This window comes from Amblyomma mixtum, chromosome 2, assembly GCF_055824585.1.
Source record: "Amblyomma mixtum isolate Tamu chromosome 2, ASM5582458v1, whole genome shotgun sequence".
NCBI lineage: Eukaryota > Metazoa > Arthropoda > Arachnida > Ixodida > Ixodidae > Amblyomma > Amblyomma mixtum.
This window is the reverse complement of record NC_143013.1, coordinates 318,825,311-318,844,866: the sequence shown is the minus strand read 5'-3', so window position 1 is coordinate 318,844,866 and position 19,556 is coordinate 318,825,311. Positions and strand designations below refer to the sequence as shown.

Here is a 19,556-nt window from a genome sequence, read left to right as displayed (position 1 = left end):
AATAAGGACTGAAGCCTAAAAGAGGGTAAACTCAGCACGATTGCCACCCGTCACGGGCAGTAACCCGTGAAAATTGTTCCGGCACAACAAGGAGCCCCCACGACCCCAAAGCAGGCGGGCCCTTCGAAAAGCCTGGCAAGGAACCGAGCAAACGGAGTGCCCTAGACAGGACGGTAGAAAGTCAGCGCGCAAGAAAACGCGCACAACAAGAAATAAAAAAAAGGGGGGGGGGGGGGGAGGTTACATCATAGAGAAACATACTTACGTAAGTATGTTTCTCTCTGGTTACATGGTCGTACTGCAACATAAGTTCGTGGTGTTGCATTATTTGTTTGCCTCATTCCGGAGCAAAGCCTTCCTGCTTGCCTTTCGAATGGCGTCTTTGTCAGTCGATCACTGTCCTCTAAGAAAAGCGGCAGATTCTGGGATAAGAATGGAAGTCGGGAAATCGGTGGTGGTCTTGAAGCTTCCTTTCTTCTTCTTGCTGCTGGCAATATTTTTAACCGATACCCTCGGTCAGCCAGGTGTCCAGGAAGCGCGCAATAAGCCCGACGGTGTGTCTCTCCATAGGCCTTCCATGCGCACACTTCGTGGCTGTACACAAAGCGTAAGCAGAGCAGGGCACAGGGGGGGAAGGGGCCGGTGTATGGAGAGGGGTGGACGCCGCTTATCCGTGTCGCCTCGTCGAGTGCCACTCGAGGCGTCGCAGGCAGAACAAAAAGGCGAGGAATATACTTGGCCTCCCGCGCGCGCCTATCTATTGCGAATACCGCGCAACTGTCTCTCCGGTTCCGCGCCTTGACGTCAATGGCGACGGACATCCCCATTGTTCGGCGCCTGCAGATTCCGAGCGCCGAGAACAGCACCGTGTTTCTTTTGTGTCCGCCGGACCTGCGATCAAAGGTAACGGGGGAAAAGACAGTCCTCTGCAACTGCGTGATTTGTAACTTCTGGCAGGCCGGAGCCGCGTGCTTCACTGCTTGGTGCGGGTTTCTCAAGGTTTGGTTTGGTTTGGTTTGGTTTATTGGAGTTTAACGTCCCAAAGCAACTCAGGCTGTGAGGGACGCCGTAGTGAAGGGCTCCGGAAAATTCGACCACCTGGGGTTCTTTAACGTGCATTGACATCGCACAGTACACGGGCCTCTAGAATTTCGCCTCCATCGAAATTCAGCCGCCGCGGCCGGGATCGAACCCACGTCCTTCGGGCCAGTAGCCGAGAGCCATAACCACTGAGCCGCCGCGGCGGGGTGGTTTCTCAAGGGTTCCTTCCGTTGGCTCAGTAGAATCCAGTCGAATAACTCACTTTTCGAGCACGCGTTTGCCGAACAGGATTGCCCCAGTTCCCCCCAATACTTTGCGGAGGCCTTTTTCCCTTGCCCCGTCAAACTACTCCCTCCCCCGAGCTTTAGCTCTGCCCATGGCAGGAGTAACTGATCAGAATTTCTCAAGTTTCTGATAACAGAAACTCCGAAAGATATTAAACAATACTATCGACTGTTGCTACTGTACAAAAATACGCGTGCAACTCTCAGGTTAAAGCGTTCGTTAAGGTGAACAGCACAAAGAGGAGAGCGACGCCTCAACGCGTGTCGGTCGATCGAGGAGCGAGACTGGTTCGCTCGCAGCGGCTCATATCCACCTTATACAGGGCTGGCGTCACCATCAGCTGAATCATCAGGTTCTGCACCAATTGAACCATCAGGTTCAGTTTATTCATGAGGCCATCTCTTGCCTTAGTGAGGACTGAAATGCTCAGTCACGCAAAGTTTACTTGAAAAAGAATAAAAAATGTGACCTGCTGCGTTATCACATTTTTTTTTTTTTTTGGGGGGGGGGGGGGGGGGGGAGCAGGGTGCTCTATGTTTGGTTCGCAGGGGCGTGTGGGTGGTGGCACCCGTCAATCTAGCCGGTAATGAACAAGAATGCCGTTCGCGGTGTCTGGGTCTGTTCCAGAAACGCAATTTGGAAAGTACTGATTAAAACTAAGAACAGAAGCTGTTCAGGCATTGCATGGTGCCTTGTTCGGCCGCACAATTTAAAGAATTTAGATTTCTCCATGCGCATCGCCTCGACAAAGAGGACTTGAAACAATTTCAACGTCCGCCCAGAAATTAAGTAAATCCTGCAACAGTTCCTATACAGGTGATCAGTGCCTCTTTCCTTACAGAGCCGCATTTCATTGGCTCCGCCAGGCATCCTCGCACCATTTGTGAAAAGCCTTTTAAGCAACCAGGCATAACACCTCGTAGCAGTACATTAATCAGTGGTGGCCTCCCAAGCGTCCAGAGACAGTGCTCATCACCGCTCAGCTTCTGCCCCTGCCGGCAGCGAAATGGCTGCAACAGCGGCAAGAGGGCGATTACTACAGGCTGCTTGCTTCCTTGGCACACAAGCGTACTGAATCAATACAGGACGTCGTGCCGCCGCATACAAACAGAGAAGTGATTTGTCGCCTGTGTTTGCATTTGTAAAGGGCCGGGGTTCGCGCTGTTCGTGTACGAGGCAGAGAGCAGTTCTAGTGGCCTGTCCTACACAGGACGTGCCGAGAAAAACGAGTGTAATAACCCACTGTCCAACGGTGCAGAAACCGCGAGCCTGCGTCCATTGTCGGGTAAAAATATCCGGGAAAGAGGGAAAGCGTAGAAAGCGTGGAAATGAGAGGGTCAGAAGAGAGCACACTTACCGCACTTTCTTCGCGCCTTTGCTACAGCTCCCGTGTGCATACTATATCACGGAAGCCCGCGAGAGCGCAGTCTTGCACTCGGCTGTCCACTGCAGCGTGTATCTCGGTGTTTGCCCAGGAAGAGAAAACTCGGAGGCAGCCTTGGCGATAAGCGCTGCTCTTCTTATTCTCTCCGCTGCCTCGCCTTCTAGGAAGAAAAGACGCTCGAGTGGGTTCGGCCATTGTTTCGAGGGTGTCCCCACTCGCCGAAAACAGCAGCGGCTCGACATCACTCGCACCTCATCCGCGGCACGGGACGTTGCCAGCCAACCGGCATTATCAGACGTCGTGTCCACCGCAGTGGTGATGTCACCTGGATCGAACAGGGTTGGCTTTTGCTCGAACTGTTACGGAGAGGTCACAGGTATGAGGAATTATGGGCAGCCACTTTTTCCAATATCGCTGGTACGCGTATGTCGACGCCCTGGAAAAGGGCTTGGAACAAATTCCCGCAGTAGCCCATAGGCTGCCGAAGCGCTAACACCGCATTGACACAGCAGAAAAACATTACAAGATAGTTTAAAATCTTTCGTCATTTTGAGAGTAGTGCAGTCACAGTGAAACAAGGACGGCTCCCTCGTGAAGACGCTGGCTTAGAAAGTGGTGCGCGCTTCTCGACTGATTCGACGCGTTGATCGGAGAGTCCTTGCGTATAGCCTTCTTCGCACACGCACAGAAGTTGATGTACGGCAAGGCACGGATTGCGATTTCCGAGCAATGTGGAGCTAGGATAGGCGTAGCACAGCCACCTACACAGCACGCTTACGTTCGCGGCGCTCGGCTCGATACCATACGGACGGAAAGATTCGGGATGTTCGGTGTCAGGCTCGCTTTCATCTTCGGCCTCAAGTTCATCGGGGATCCCGGACGAAGTTCGCTTGAATGTGCCGAACATTGGAAGCAAAAGCATTTCGTGCTTAACAAAACCGAAGGCTTTCTTTCTTTCTTTCTTTCTTTCTTTCTTTTTATTTGTTGCTTAGACATTTGCCTAAGAAGGGGCTGAGGCTAAAGGCACAATGTTGCCTGACAGGGCCTCAGCCCCCTACTACATGACAAAAAAAAAGATACAAATTACAAAAGTCCGGCGGGCCGGTACAAAATAGTATTGTTGATAAGGATCATCCTCTCATCCAGAATTTTCCGCTGCAATTTTCGGGACGTTTGCATTGATTGATTGATTGATTGATTGATTGATTGATTGACCTACTGTGCAGATTAATTTAGAATGGTTTCCCCATGCCTGAACTGGAAGCGCGACAATTCACACGTTCCTTAGCGGGTCGCCTTTGTCACTGCCCAGTACCGCCATCTGGCACAACACAGGCACCTGTGGGTGCCGCTAAGCAACATCGAAGGACCCTTACGCGACAGCGTGTTTCAGGTGGTGAGGGTGTAAATGTACGCATTTTTCATTTTTTTCAATTGTTTCAATTAATTAATTGATCAATTGCACGCTCTAAATTTTATTAATTACCCTCATCAAGCATTGGCTTTTCATTCCGAGCATTTTTATGCCTAGAACACCCTCTTCTTCAATTTTTCATTTTTTTTTCATTTCTTTAATTAATCAAATAATTGCAATGATTTCATTAACTCGTCATTGTCTGTTGCACACCAATCAATCATCAATCACTAGAAGCACAAATTACCATGATACAATTTTTTTACGCAGCCCCCGATTATTTCCGACACGCGGTGCCTACTACTACTGCTACGCCGACGGCTTTTAGACCAGACGAGCTGTGTCTCGTACTGCGTAATGTGTTACCGTGCGAACACCTCTGGCTGCATCGACGCCAAGCAAGTCTCACGAAGCGAGCATCTCACGAGAGCCCGCCGCCTTACTCCATCGGTAGCTTTGATATGCCAGACGCCTGCGAGGTCGTTCACAGCTTCCTCTGCGGAGTAAGTGATGCCTGTGGGGAAGGGAAGGAAGCAGAGGCAACTCCAACCGAACATGTCTCTCTGGCAGCCGAAGCCGGAAGTGTGACACAGATCAAGTGACACTCCAGCGGATACGCGAGAAACTACGGGCAGGACACGCAGTGGCCGAGCCGTTATTTTCCATTGTCTCTCTCACCCTCTCTTAGCGCTTGCCGACCAAATGCAAAAGACGATGGAAACGTCCACGCCGCCGGCGGCGGAGTAAATGTGCAGTCGAGCGCGATTTGAAGGTCATCACTTCAGGCTTAAGCTAATGAGATTAAACTGCTCTAACACAGTTTATTATCGCAAGAACGCTGCAGCAAATACATGGGCTTAGCTAGCCGTAGGATTCCTCTAACCTGCACTGTCATGTCTGTTGCGGACTAAGTCACCGTCACGCCAGGAAATATTCCTTAATTCGTTTCAGCCGGAATAAATGTTATAACCTTCAAATCGCGCTCGACTGTACGGTACAAATGCGCGTAAAGGCGAGATCTGAGTTGAGATAGAACGTAGAATCGTGCGTGGCTGGGCCCTTCATCGACAATGATAGGTAGCGATAGCGTGTAGCGCAGTGCCGTCGGGAACACGCCGGCAGACAGAGTATCTTGCGCGGAGACACGGAGATAAAAAAGGTTGCGCGTGCAGCACATTTTTCCTCGCAATGGGCAGTGCTGATTCGACGAAGAAATACAAAGGAGCTCCACCGCGGCGCGCTCTCCTGTCTGACTGTAAAAGCGGGCCTGGGGCCGGAGTATCTCACTACTCTGTTCTTCCGGATGGAGTGTCCGCTCGCGATCTCCCCCGTCATTCACGTGATTGATCGCACGACGCCACGGTGCATCGCCGGTTCCAAGGTCAGCCAGAGCCGGCAGCTCCAGGTACGGACGCCCTCTGCGTATGTACACGCTCTGTTTACAGTCCGGACTCGGAGACGCGTTGTTTCTAGACCGCTGCGCGCGCCTCCGTGGTGTCGAGCCGGAATGTTCTTTCGCTGCTGCGGCGACCGAGGCGTCGGGTTCGGCGCCAGATAGCTGAGATCGCATTTCGGTGCAAAAGCACCCTTCTAGCTTGTATGCGCCCGCTGCTGTTACCGTACTGTTTAGTGGTTTTTTTTTTTTAATTTTTTTTTCTCTCTCTTGTTTGAGCTGGACGTCTTGCGAGGCTATTATTCCAGGCGCCAATACGGTCAAGATGCTTCATTCAGTGCAGTATTTACTCCATCCATTGCCTCCGTAGTAAATGGATAGAAATGGTGTACCCGCCTAATATTTCTCTCGGGGTTGCTTTCATAGCCGCACCGGGCGTGTGCACCGCCGTCTCGTCATGCATGAATTTGCACGTTATCGTGGCGAACCAGAGCGCATGACGCACGCATGAAGAGTCACGTTAACCGACATGGAGACTTGTTACTACATATGTCGGTGGACTTCTGCGGCTTTTCGTCGCAACGCGCAGCGCACTCCAATTCTATACCGCCTGGTAAAATATTTCACGATCAAGGTGCTTTTCAAAATGTGCTATCAAAGCCCAGAGTCACTATTTGGCTACTCACAAAGTGAGCAAAGAAGGGCAAAGACAGGGCATATCCAACGATATACACGGACGCCACACACTCTATTATGGGGTCATACACTTATGCAATTAAGAAAGAGAGAGAATAAAGAGAAAGAAAGAGAGATTGAAGAAAGGAAAGAAAGATTGAAGAAGCAACCATGCGTCTGTTCCCAGAAGGTTTCGCACGTGGTCCTCTACAGACGCTCGCGTGCCTTTTCGCTGCCGTTGTTCTTCCAGCCTGAGCGGTACCTCAGGGCCTCATTCTGGCTGCAGGAGGTGCCGGTTTCCGCTTTTTAACGTTAGTGGTGCCTTAAACGCAGGAAGTGTCTGTCGCTACGAAATTTCTTTTCTTAGATATTGCCCTTTTGGTGGAGCTCTGCGCGAGTGGGTAGAGCTCCACCGTTCTATTGAAATGGTGCTGATTACTTGTCATCTTTAGTTCTGAACGGAAAGAGACTAAAATGTCTGTAGGAGTGAGTCCTGTGGGGAGTAACTGCATTGACACAACCTCAAAGAGCGACCATTACACCCTCAGAGACTGGATGCTCTGGACAAAACTTTTGTCGCTTTTGACTAAGTGCTGCAGTTGGTCTCATTTTATCCACCTTCGATTTAATGGCGCATCTTTTATAAATAGGTATGGTCTCGTCATCTGTGATTTGTTCAGCAGTACTTCCGTGGATTTCGCATCATGTACTCAAACAAGACGGTTTATTCTTGGTGCTTCTTGTTTTTTATGCTGCTCAGTTTTTAAACTGTATCCGCTTCCCTGCTTAACAGTCGAACTGTAGACCTGTTGACGTGCCCAGAGGCAACATTCTTCTTTAACCGCTTTCTCTGTGTCTGGCAAGATTTGAACTAAAACTAACTTGACTTAAGCTCATTTCACGATAGTTCCGTTCTTCGCAAAAGCGCTAAGGCCGTCGTATTCGCTATTATGTTGCGTTGAGAAAGTCCCGTAACACTCATAACACTTCAAGGGCTCTGAGGAGAAATATTAGCTTCACCCAGCAAATATTTTGAGTGCAGAGGTACCATACGAGTCGCATTTCAGGCCGCAGAAGCAAAGCCTGAGGACTCCTGAAATGGAAGGCAGCGGTATCTAAGAAAACGTAGAAGAACGAAATCTCCACAGTGCGCCTGCGGCTGCTACGACATTGACACGACCAGAGAGTTTGACGGCGAGAGTTCGATTCCCAGTTAAGGGAACGGTTCCTGTTTTACCCACGTCGCTTTGAATGCTTCATAAAGACACCCACCCGCACACCCCACAGACCAAAACCCACCACCAGCCAGCACTTGCATCCAGCAGTCAGGGGATTTTGCCTTCCGTCGTTCGTTCACCCCTTTTTCACAATTCCTACGGGCTACGCGACCGCGGGTCACGGAAAGAGCACGAAACGGGCTTACGTTGAACGCAGATAGCGCGGAGAGCGTTGATCTATTTCCTTCTCTCGTGTACGGAGCAGCTGTGCGCCCTAATCTGCGCTTATCTCGCTGCAGTGCCACGTGTTCCAAGTGCTCAGCGCCGGGTCAGTAGGCCACCGACTGACTCCATTGTCGCTGCTGCGAAGTCCAGGAGCCTTGGCCGATGATGCTCACTGCTGACGACCGTAGTTCGGCCATCTTTCAAGGCGTCCCGATAATCAGTCTGGCGCGGCGTGTTAACTCTGACCTCAGTAACGGTACGGGGTGAGACTAGTGGAGGGAGCGAAGGAGGGAGGAACCACATGACGATAATGCACTGCTCGGGGCGGGGCGGAAGATGTGCTTGTTTTTTTTTTGTTTTTTTTTTTTGCATGTTTCTTTTTGCAGCTGGTATCGAACCCTTCTCCTCGTACCGCTAAGTCGCTTGCGAGCCACTGTGACTCCGTCAGAATTGGAGTTTTATACCGCCTTAACCAGCTCTCTCGTCCGTCGTCACATAAACGACTCGGAATGGCCAAGTTCTTTCCAGCCTCACTGCGAATGCCCGGAAGCCGCACATACTTGCATGTCGTCTCGGTTCCCTCAACGACGCTCCCTCAAATTAGCCTCGTCGCGCATGCGCACGGTGACGTAAATGGAGCAAACGAGAAAAACAAACTAGTGTATGAGTGACACAAGCAAGTCGCGCATACGGCGCTATATTCCACCAAGCGTGTCTTACACGCCTCTAATCGCGCTATTTATAGACCCGTATCACCGAGCACAGTGGCGTGGCCTCGCAGTACAACTTTTTGAGGACGGAGACAGTCGGAGCGTGCGTGGCTTCGACGTCATTCTCTACGGTCGAGTCGCTGGACGCCTTCTTGCGCAACCACGTCACGTGAGAACAAAGGGGCGGCACTCGTGCAGCTCGACGTCTGCCGATCCTCCTTGCTGTCGCTCGACAGGAGCCATGCCTGCCGTGACGCGTGAATATTCATTAGGTCTCTAGTTGCTGCCCGCTTCTGTAAGGGTGGCCGAGCAGTTCATGCAGCACCACTCCCTTTGCCTGCGTGCTGGAAGGCAGCGCAAGCTGGAACCCTCACGTGAGTGCATGCTTCAAATCGTCGAAGTGGCACAGTGAGATTAAATGATGCGCCCTTAATCAAAATACTACTTAGCTAGAGACGCGCAGAGAAAGCAGTCGTAGCAAAGTAGCGAGTTGTCAAAGATTTGTAATTACAGTCCTCCAAACGCATCGCAGGACAGGAGGCGTGCACGTAGCGGTAGAGGAGGACACAACGTAGATTTCAGGATATCCCTCGCTCTCTGCAGGCCATCACGTGTTCCAATTCGTGCCTTCTCGGTGAAAGTCATGTTTGAAAATCTTGCATGTTGTTTTATTGCTGTCGTTCTGCTCTTGCACGGAGCATATTGTCTAAGATGTGACTACTTACAACAGAAACGATACGTAGAAGGAGGCACCACTGAGCGTCTCCGCGTTCTTTTTTTCAGTTTGGCTCTGAAGTGATTCCGTTAACAAACCTTAGACCTTGTAGTCACGCCTCTGGCGATAACGGTCACATCCTACTTACTCCGAGATAACTGTACGTTTTTTTTTTTCTTTTTTGATCAGTGGCCATCGAGCAGTTTAGTCAAGTGGGCGTAGTTCAATGATTTAGCTGGAACTGAGCCGCACGCAGGTTTAATCTCATGCAGCTCATGAACAGGACGCCTCTGTCACAGGATGTCACCTCTCTTTTCTGTGTGTTTGCTCAGGAGCAGACTTAAGGCGGCGGCGCACCTTCATCCCTAAGCGAAAATTCTTCAGTGCCAGGAGTGCACTGGCCCCATCTCTCGACCACAACAGGGCGTGAAATGCCATGTGCAAACACGACACACCGCGCGTGCAGCCGCTCTGAGGACCCCTGTACCATGTGAACGCATGTGGGGCATACCTACTGCTGCTCACGTGGGCAACATTACGAGTATTATGTTTGCCTCATGAGCTATACGACGCCTAATGTCGTCCTACCAGAAGGCAATCGCTCATGCTCTAATCGTCTTAAAAATCCACGGCGCGTTGGGCAAATATAGAACAATTCTCAAAGCTTGCTGATAAGGGGTCAATTCTGCTTTTGTGGCTGACAGCAGGATCACGCTTCGATGAGTGACAAAAAAAAAAAACTCTTCTTCAAGTCATAGACTCGGCGCTGGTAATTCTGTTGCAGTTTCCTAAGTGAGCCGTTGAGAACAACGAGAGAATGCGAAGCATCAAGTGCGCACATCGTTTCGTAAATTCGGCTCTTGTTTTTCTGCTTGTCAAATCGTAATGAAGCGAGGCAGGAAGCCTCTTCTCACAGTGCCACCGGAACAGAGGAAGGATCATAGGACCTGCTGAAAGAAAACCGGAAGCCGTGGGTCGACGCAATCTAGGCGGGAAGTGCACACATATAGGCGGCAGGAAGTGTGCGATACGGAGAGGGTCAGTGCTGAAAAGCCCTTTATTGAAGCGAAAGCTTCACTACGCGACCTCGTGCTTCGATCGCCGGGTGCCTAGTTTTCACCTTCAAATGACCTTGAGCTTCGAAAGCAAAGGAAAGGCGCATAACTGGTCCCCTGTGACAGTGGACACCTTAGTCGTGCTTTAAGCTACGAAGCCAATGGAGTGGGAGCTTGGAAAGCAAAGGAAAGGAGCATAACTGCCCTCTTGGAACAGAGGACACCTCAGTCGGGCTTTAAGCTACGTTGCGGTAGTGGCAGACGTGCGCTGCATGCGTTGGCATTGACAACGTTGTGCCAGAAACGCGGCACTGAAGCCATAGCCCGTCGGTGTTCATTGTGTTCACTGGCGTTGGCGTTGACAACGCTTTACACTCCTGCGATTTTAAGGGAAGGAAGTGCGCATAACTAGCTCCCTGGGTCAGTGGACGCCTGAATCGCGCTTACAGGCACGTGAGGTGATGACAGAGAGATGTGGGCTCCATGCGTTAGCGCTGACAACGTTGCGGCAGACACGCGGCACTGCAGCAATAGGCCGCAGCGTTCATTGGGTGAGCAAACTCTCGCGATCAACCATTAACTGCCACCTGTCATGGTGGCAGGGTGGACACGCTGCCTATCCAGTATTCGGAACGCACTCACGTTGCAGATGCCAAGCCAAGTATAGTTGCCCGATACGCCATAGTTGTCGCTCTCTAACCAGGTTCAGCAGTAGTTGAACCGCAGCAAAATTTTGATTACACCTGACCGACGGAAATAAACATACTCTTTCTTTGGGGAGCTAGAAACGGGATCTTCAAGGAAAAATGCTGACACTGAATGGCGCGTGTGCTCCTGAAGACCAATCTCGTCTTTTCGCCAGCCGGTGAAAAGGACGACGATGTCCTTAACCCCAGAGAATGGTCGTAAGATAAAACCTGGAAAAAGAGGTCGGTTGCGCAAGCGTTCATCACAGGCCAATCAGTGAGCCGCATGCGAAAGGTGGCGGCACAAGCTTCACGCCCAAGGTTACGATCGACGCAGGTTTCAGCTGCCGAATAGCGACGCCACGTAATACTCCGTCTTCGGTAAGGGCCTAAATTTAAGCTGCCCCGAGATCACCGTGTATACAAGCGTGACATCCGTTCGCATGACGAGGCGCTTTGTTGCTGCTCTAATCTGCCTCGGGAAACAAGCACAGCGCGACCTGGCAGTCGAGCAGCCTGACCTCGAAATTAGCGGCACCACACGACACCTTGGAGAGGAAAGCCACGAGCGCCTGATCGGGTCGAAGAATCTTCATTAACGAGGTGGAACCTTTCCGTCGGTGAACCGCGAACAGCGCGCTCAGAATGGATGATGCAAGTCACATATCAGAGCACAATTAATTTCGACCGTCCGGGGTTCGCCCTAATGACGAAACGCGGCGTGTACGCTAATTACTGCCGGTGACGAACGCCCTCGTTGTTTACGCTGCCGGAGCGCAGTCTCGATATCCCGCTGAATCTGAGTTAGGACGGCCACTGTTTCGTCCAAGCTGCGCGCCGCTGAACGCCTAACTCAAAAAGGCGCTGAGGAAAACTCTCTCTATGCTCATTTTGAAAGCTTATCCTCTGACTCTTCCTGGCTGTTTGTCCGCCTGCAAAAAGCGCATTTATCGCCGCGAAAAATGGGCGTGAAGATCTTCCCGCCAATCGACTCACACTAGTGACATTCTTAACGAAAACGATGGGTTTCCACTGCTTTGAAGTGAATAGCGGAGTCACGTAGCCTCTGGGACCCGAGCAAAAAAAATCGGTATCGACACATCCATTTTACTTCCGCAATCGGCCGGTGATGGCGACACCTGTATTTAGTTGTTTTGGACTTTTCTGGCTAATAAAAGCTCCGTTTTCGATGTGAGTGGTCTCTGTGATTAGAACGCAATACCCTATGGGTCCGTGCGGAGCCCGAGTAGGGCGAATGTAGTTGACCTCTAATTGCTGGACCGTGAGACTTGTGTGCACCACTTGGGCATTCGACTTCCGTTCTGTCTAAAAGGCTGCAAAACGGCCAATTACAACCACGTACGGCACAATATCGGGAACCCGCATACAAAGGGGAAAAAAAAGTTGGCGCTTGCAGTTCACGGCCACGTGAGCACTAACCAACTGCTCACTTCGTGCGTGCTCGCCATTTCACCTGCAATAAGCAAATAGTTCTCGTTCACAAACTACGCTTCGCATTTGCCAATATATTTAAGAGTGACTGCGTGTAGTCCGTTTGGTTGGCTCCGAAGCCACAGCGTCTCATTTCTGAACACTGACTTCTCTATAGTTCCTCATTAATGAAACAACTCCGGTTTATTGATGAAATATTCGTGTAACCTTTTTACGCTTCTGCTGCATAAACGCTACTCGGCGAGGTTACCTGAGTGATGCGTACTTAACTCTCGCGGAGTTTTAGTGCAAAAGCACTTATCTGGTGGGTACCAACGCCGACTAAAATCGTTGGCTGTCTTTTCCGTTGTTTGTTCGCACCTAGCCTATCGCGAGCGCTCCGCCCCGCGGCGCTGCCCGCTTCATCGTCGTTTTCTACGTGGTAATAATCCGTGCTTTCGCACTGATTCGAATGTAGTGAACATTTCCTGTAACTTTTCCACTCTGTATCAACTGTACAGACGGCCAGGAATCGTTTTTTGTTTATGTAAACACGCTGTGCAGGTCACGCAAATGTTCTTCGAATGTGAGGCAGCTACGTTCGCTATAATAAGGGAGTATTACTCGTTGGCATCCACCCGAGCGCAGCCATACGGCTACAAAGCTGTACAGCTTTCTCAGAAACTTCGCAGTTGAAGTAAAACTCGTCCTGGTACGGGGTTCAAATCCGGGACCACCGCTTCACCGGAGCAGCCGCTCCACCAACTGAGCAACCACAACGGCAAGCATGGGCTTAATTCGACCAGCTAGAGCACAGCGTCATATGCTCCGCAACCTGGCAAGTGCTTTCGCGAGCGTTAGTCTGGAATCGAATGTACTACGAATAATGTACTCAACCAGTCATCTCCGTGTAAGTCATCTCAGCCTTGCCTCTAGGCGTGCTCGTGAAAGCCCTGCTATAGCGTGACAAGAATTTGGCCCGCGTCGATCGGGAAAGCAGAATAAGAAAAATGGGAGTAAGCTACAATCACAGTGGCAACATCCGGCCTGCGCGAGGCCCGTTGCTCTGATTGTCGTCACGGGATACGTCAACGAGTGATGCGGTTCCAGCGGCGGGCAGGCGGTGCGCTACGATTGCCCGTCCGGCACACGGACAGCACGCTATTGTTTACATACGAGCACGCGCGTTTTCCGCGGTGCTTAATTCTTTTCGTATGCACACTTTATATGTCGAGACCGTGACCAACGAGGTCACGGGGGCATCGTTCTGGATTCGATGATAAGATTGCTCTCGCGACACTATTGTCGCTACTGTTATGCTTTTTTCAAGCTGATGGTACCCCAAAAAGTAGGGAATGGGCGTGACGACTTTGAATCATCGATATCAACAAAAAAAGGTTTTGAAAAGATACACCGGCGACCGTACGATGTGATGCGGCAAATCTGCGCGTGTTGTGCAATATTCATCTTTTCATTGGCCGCCTTACATTTGCGTCTTTATTTTTATTTCACCGTCACCTTCTCGCTGCTGCGTGGGTGGGTGAATGGGTTGGTGGGTGGATGGCGGGTGAAAGGTCGCAGGTGGTACATTGCCGTAGGTTGCCGTTTGGTGCTCGGTAGGTGGCACGAACCGCACTGATTTATTAGAGGCGCTGGGGATGGAGACCATACAGACACACAGAGCGCGGCTTTTTCGCCAGAAGAGAGCTCCACTGCTAACACAGTAATAAAGAGCTGAATGACTCGACAGTCAACCTTGTCGTATTATCGCGGTCGACTGCTACTGTTCTTCCATACATTCAGAAAGCAGTTGATATTCGATACGGTTGCCGGTAACAGTGAGAGAATCGCTCGTTGTTGAGAACCGCTCACTTGTTGCACTGATTTCCACTGTTACAAAACAGTGCCTTCTTTAGTTCTGATTGCGAGCCGAGCACCAAAGCGTGTGCTTGATTACCGAGCGCCGAAGTTTTCCTCCTTGAGGGACGCACACAACAAGGTTGCAAGTTGCAAGTCTAGCGTTTGTCCTGTCTGTATTCCTTCCGTGTGCGTCTTCCTTGTGCGTTAGCCAATATGTCGAATTATAGCAAGCAACTAGCCCAATTGAGAACCTTGGTAGTGGAGCAGTTATGTTGTACCACGGGGCTGCTGTATACATCAGCTTCCCTCTATTTTTTCCTCGCTCTCACGTGCGAGTTCAGTGTAGTCGCTGAAGGAACTACGCAAACGGAACAATTCAAAAGTCGCCGTGGTGGCTTTGTGGTTAAGCATGGTGCTCGGCTACTGACCCGAAAGATGTGGGTTCGCTTTCGGCTGCGGCGGTCACATTTCGATGCAGGCGAAATGCTAGAGGCCCGTGTGCCGTGCGATATCAGTGCACATTAAAGAATCCCATGTGGTCGAAGTTATCCGGAGCATTCCACTACGGCGGCCCTCATACATAGCCTGAGTCGCTTTGGGACGTTAAACGAAATAAAACCAAAATCAAGAATACTTCTAATCCAAAGCATGTGAAGGACTTTGAGAATAACGTCAACATGTGTACGTTAAGTGTCAGTGGGCCCGCGACGAGCGTTTCAGTAAAAGGCGCCGCGAGACCATTGCCCCCGTACTGCAGCCCAGGCAAGTGGCTGGCGCTTTGAAAGAGCTTTGTTCGGTCTTTACCCTCCTCCCCTCCCTTTACTCGTTGCCAGGAGGCGGACGCCATTTCTAAATTCGTGCGCTGCAGATTTTGTTAAAGCATGTGACCGAATTCCGCCGGACCCCGAAAGTTCTATAGAACAATCGCGTGAGTCGTCATCGTGAGCCGTATATCTTGCAAATAAAAGTTTTGCCTTTACTTGAACCTTGTTCAGGGTGGCACGCAGAGTTGCCTAAAAGAGATCGATTATGGCTAGTCTTCGCTTTCTCGTTATTTTTTTTTTTTTGCTCATTTCATTTATTGACAATGTTCAAACGTTTATTCCCATTTCCGTTCCATCCAAAGGTCGTGCTGTATTTTGTGTATTTTATCTGCTTTCATTTACTCTCCTGGTTAAAAAACTGCGAGCACCATTCGCAAAGATTGACTATCCGTTACTTTAGATTAAAACGGACACTCACGTACCTTCATTTAGTTTTCACTGCTTGTGTGCCTGTCATCATGCCACGAAACGAAAACAACTGCGCGTGCCTGCTTCTCGGCAAGCATCAAAACACGGGGCGACGAGAAGACATAACCCGTTGCGCCACACGTTCTTTCCAGCCACTCTTTCAAATGAGCTGCCCAAATATTTTTTTTTTTTTCAACGCGCTCAGCTTATAAAGGCCGGTTCTCGGTACACACAGCCAATCCCTAGCGCTAACGGAGGGTCTACTCTGAGCTCGAGCGTAACTTTCTATGGCCAGGCTTCGGCGACGCACGGATTTTGGATAATCCCACGTATAGCCAGCACAGCGGCGTCCGTTAGGGTCTGACATTCGCGTTAGTCGCCATCTAATTCTCGTTAGCTAAATCCTCATTTCTCTTAAACAAACATAATGGACGTGTAATAAGCCGAGCACGGAGTGTAAGCGAGAACCGGGAAGAGCGGGATAAAATTCGCGATCCCCCCTCCCCCCTTTCCTCTTCCAGAAAACCCATCAAGAGGCTTTTTTTTTCACTGAGCGCAGTCGAATGCATAAGTCATGTGCGGGAAGAGCAAACGTGATACATGCCGCGTTGCTTCCGCACTTGCAAGCAGTGTCTGTTCCCGAGAGTCATTTTGCGCGAATGACCTGTTTCGGCACGGCGCTAGATGTATGCATAAACGCAGATGGATGGTATTCGGTTTGATCCGTGCAACTCGCGACGTGTTGCTCTCTTCTCTCTGCTTTCGCTTTTTTTCCCCCCTTTCCTTTAGGGCCGAACGTTGTTCAAGCCCGCAGCGCCACTGGTTCAAACTCAATGTACTACGTGCCGGCGGCTCAAGTTTTTCATAGCTCGCATATTCCACGCGTGCCTGTGCCAACCAGTAGTATGTCGCGCCGCACGCTCCCTCAGATGAAAAAGCCGGCATCCCCCCGCGCGCATATCGGCGGCCGTTCGCGAAGGCGATCCATTTGCGCTGCCAGATGGGAGAGATTTGGCCCGGACCATTTGTTCTCTGCCGCTGTTCGGCTTCGATCGCGTTTTGGAAAGGGGGGAGGGGTCAGGCCGCAAAGCCACCGCCGGCATCTCCCCTCGGCAGGATTGTGCCTGCCTGGCCTTATTTGTTCCCTGTCGTGCGCTTTGTCTTTTGTGCGCGCCTCCTGGGGCCGCTCCGAATACCGCGCGGAACTGTCGCCAAGGTCGGGGAAAAAGGGATGCTGCGCTGATTGGAGACGGTCGTAGCGTGGGCTTCGCGCAGTCAGATAAAGCTGGTGCCTGATATGCCACGGGGATCGACAAACGAGCGGCAGGACGGAAACAACGTCAAAGCAGGTCCAACTTTGGAACAGGAACGTATACAGGGGGGCGGGAGAAATGGACTCTCCGTTAACATTCTCCCTCCCTGTCTTCGCCGGAGAATTCAAGGTCGCCGGGGACAGAGTCACTGTGAGAGGGAACGTAATAATGAATTTCGGTGGCCCATGAGCAGAGAGGGAACAGAAAGTCGGTTAATGGATTTCTGCGTGCTATACTGCATGTCGGCTTCAAGTCACACCCTGCTGTAGAAACTAGAAATTTATTTTGACAAAGTGGTGTTCGTGAACGTGGTTTAGAATCTTTGTGCACGGGCGCTTTCGCATTTCGTCTGAAATCATCCAAACGCGGTCGCCTCGACTTGGACCGGCCACGAGAACTCATGCCAAGCAGCTGAACGCCGCGCTGTGCCATCGCGGCAAGTAACGCTACGATTAATGGCGCTCAAGAAATGATATTTCTGGGAAAAACAGATGGCAGTTGCACGTGAGACTGAGTGTGGCTGGCGCTAATAACTTTCTTGTGGCAGCTCATTGCGGTTACATATTTTACTATGACTCGGTCGCCTTTACATATATAGGCTTTGCGCGGCTGCACAAACGAGCCATACTCCTTCATAGCCCTCGACAAGAGTCTGGGAGCTTTTGCTCTCATTGTCAGGACGACGGCTCGCCGACTGTGGTCGCGTGTCGATAATGTGCGACCTCTTACTGCTCGCTAGGGGCCGTGCACTCGCGTGTGCGGCAGTCATTCAGAGTTTGCAGTTATCATCGGGCAGCCACGGGTAGGTTTTCTTTTTGTTGTCTTGTACTTCGTTCGTTCACTTACCCTTCTTTCTTTGCCAAACATTCTCCCTTTCCCTTCCGGTCTTCTCGTCACCTGCTGCGCCGTCCCCTTCGGTCGAACTGAACCGCAGGCCGAACGCTCCGAACCATTTTACCTCGGTAACTTTACGAAGCCCGTGTCGCAGAAAAGCCAGCGTCCGTTGACGGTGGATGGAAAATCCAACAAAAATCCCCAGAGAAATAACCTAGGTGGCAGGTGGGACACCTAGGTCACATGACCTTGCGGCGCAATCAGAACCGGATCGTGAGCTAGCTGCACAGCGTGGCGGGTGGCAGTTAAACTAACTTTTGGTTGCCAGAGGTTGCTCGGGAGGAACAACTTGGGTAGCACACTTGCCCCACAGGGGGCAGCACCTGCCATCGGAGTGCAGTACCACTGCGCCAGGAGGGGTATGAGGACTCCTAAGGATCAATAAAGTCGAGAAAGACCGATTCCGCATATATTTGCATTAACCCGTTCACGCTATCGTGTCGCAGCCTTAAGGTGGAGCTTTAGTGTCCGCTCCAATTTTTGCTCCTTTCTTTCTGAATGCTTCGCAGCAACGCGTAAAAGCTTTCCGCGGTGCCCGCTTACCAAAAAAAGGCCTAAATATCCACGGACTTTTTCAACAACACATTGTCAGCCGATTTCGTAGAGTACATACGAAGCTTTTAAACTGATAATTGATTTCTCGTTAACAATCCAGTGTTCGTCACTGTGCATTGCAGTTTCTGTCCCAACAGAACTGAGGTCAGACTTGCGCTTTCCTAGAAGGTCGTGCCCGCCATTATTTTCTTCTCTTTTGCTTTGCAACTATTGCTCCATTAAAGATGTTCTCCGTTGTTTGCTGCATAGGGGTAACATATCTGTCAGCAGAAACTCAGTGACGTCACCGCCATGCCCTCACGTCACCGCCGACCAACAGTATGAAACACTGCCGTGTCCCCTTTCTGGCCAATGAGAACGAGCAGTCTGGACCCCTTTATAAACTACGCCTGGGCTGTCATAGCCCATGCGCACCTTCGGGACGTTAAACCACGCTATCACCCTTGCTCACGTAATCCAAGCTGTCTAAAAGACGGGAAAGGGGGAGGCGGTAGAGAAGTCGCTGTCTCCTCTCCGCCCCGGTTTCGTGTGTGGAGGCTAGAAGCTCTCTCTCTCTCGCTTTCTCAGAGCAGAGTACCATTCGCATGAAAGTATGCAGAAGTTGTCGGATTTGAAGTGCGCGGAAAACTGGGTAGGTTTCGAAAGCCTGTGTCGCCGAATCTTGGCCTCGTCCTGGCCCCCCTTCGTGTGCATGGTATTCTGCAGAAAAATTAGAAGGGACACTCAAGTCGGCCTTAGGAGTTATGGGTAATGGATTGATTCCCATATGTGCAGAAGGTCATTTTCTACTCTACATTCATAGATCCCTGGGAGTCTTCATACCCCCCCCCCCCCTCCCCCTGGCACAGTGGTGCAGCGATGCGGCACTGCCCTGCGATGGCAGGTGCTCTCAGCCTTGTGCGGCTCCGGTTGCTCTTCCCGAGCGACCAATCATTAACTGCCACCTACAAGGGTGGGCAGTTTGCTCACTATTCGGTGGGCAGGTTATGATGACGCCATAAGGTCACGTGACCTATAGATGGCTCACCTACCTCCTAGGTTGCTCACTGTAGACCACTTGCCAGAACCGTGCTCGTGATGTTTCGCTCACAACGCCGACGCCGCATTATCTGGATAACGGGGCATTTAACGCTATCTCGTTGAAAACGCAGAGAAGCAGCCGTAAGAGGCAGTGCACATCGCAATGCTGACGTCCGCCGAATACGGAGGGGAAATGCTGGCAGATACAGACCGTGTAAGGGAAAGGACCTAACATATAACGTTCTCCAATAATGGAGGAATTTCGGCACATGGGAAACATTTGCATTTTGCAAACTGCAAAATTAATTACTTTATTATATTTGTCTTCTCGTCATTTTACATTATTTGTCTTCTCGCCATTATAGATTTGCATATTACCGACTCGAAAGGCAGTCTCTCTGATCATATATTTTAGAGCGCAGCTCTTTGGCGTCCGTTCCTGGGTTTCGCG

The 19,556-nt window shown here is 50.8% G+C and overlaps 1 protein-coding gene across 3 annotated transcripts in view; it reads left to right on the top strand.

Moving 5' to 3' along the window:
• SERCA (ATPase sarcoplasmic/endoplasmic reticulum Ca2+ transporting SERCA) overlaps window positions 1-19,556 on the top strand; it is a 141,913-nt gene that overhangs the window by 56,706 nt on the left and 65,651 nt on the right. The window contains exon 1 of one of the 3 annotated variants that reach the window (XM_089575231.1): window positions 8,590-8,718. The exons of the other annotated variants lie outside the window; for them this stretch is intronic. The gene's annotated coding sequence lies outside the window, so the exon portion shown is untranslated. Of the gene's footprint in view, window positions 1-8,589; window positions 8,719-19,556 lie in introns of those variants that run through there. 3 annotated transcript variants of the gene reach the window in all.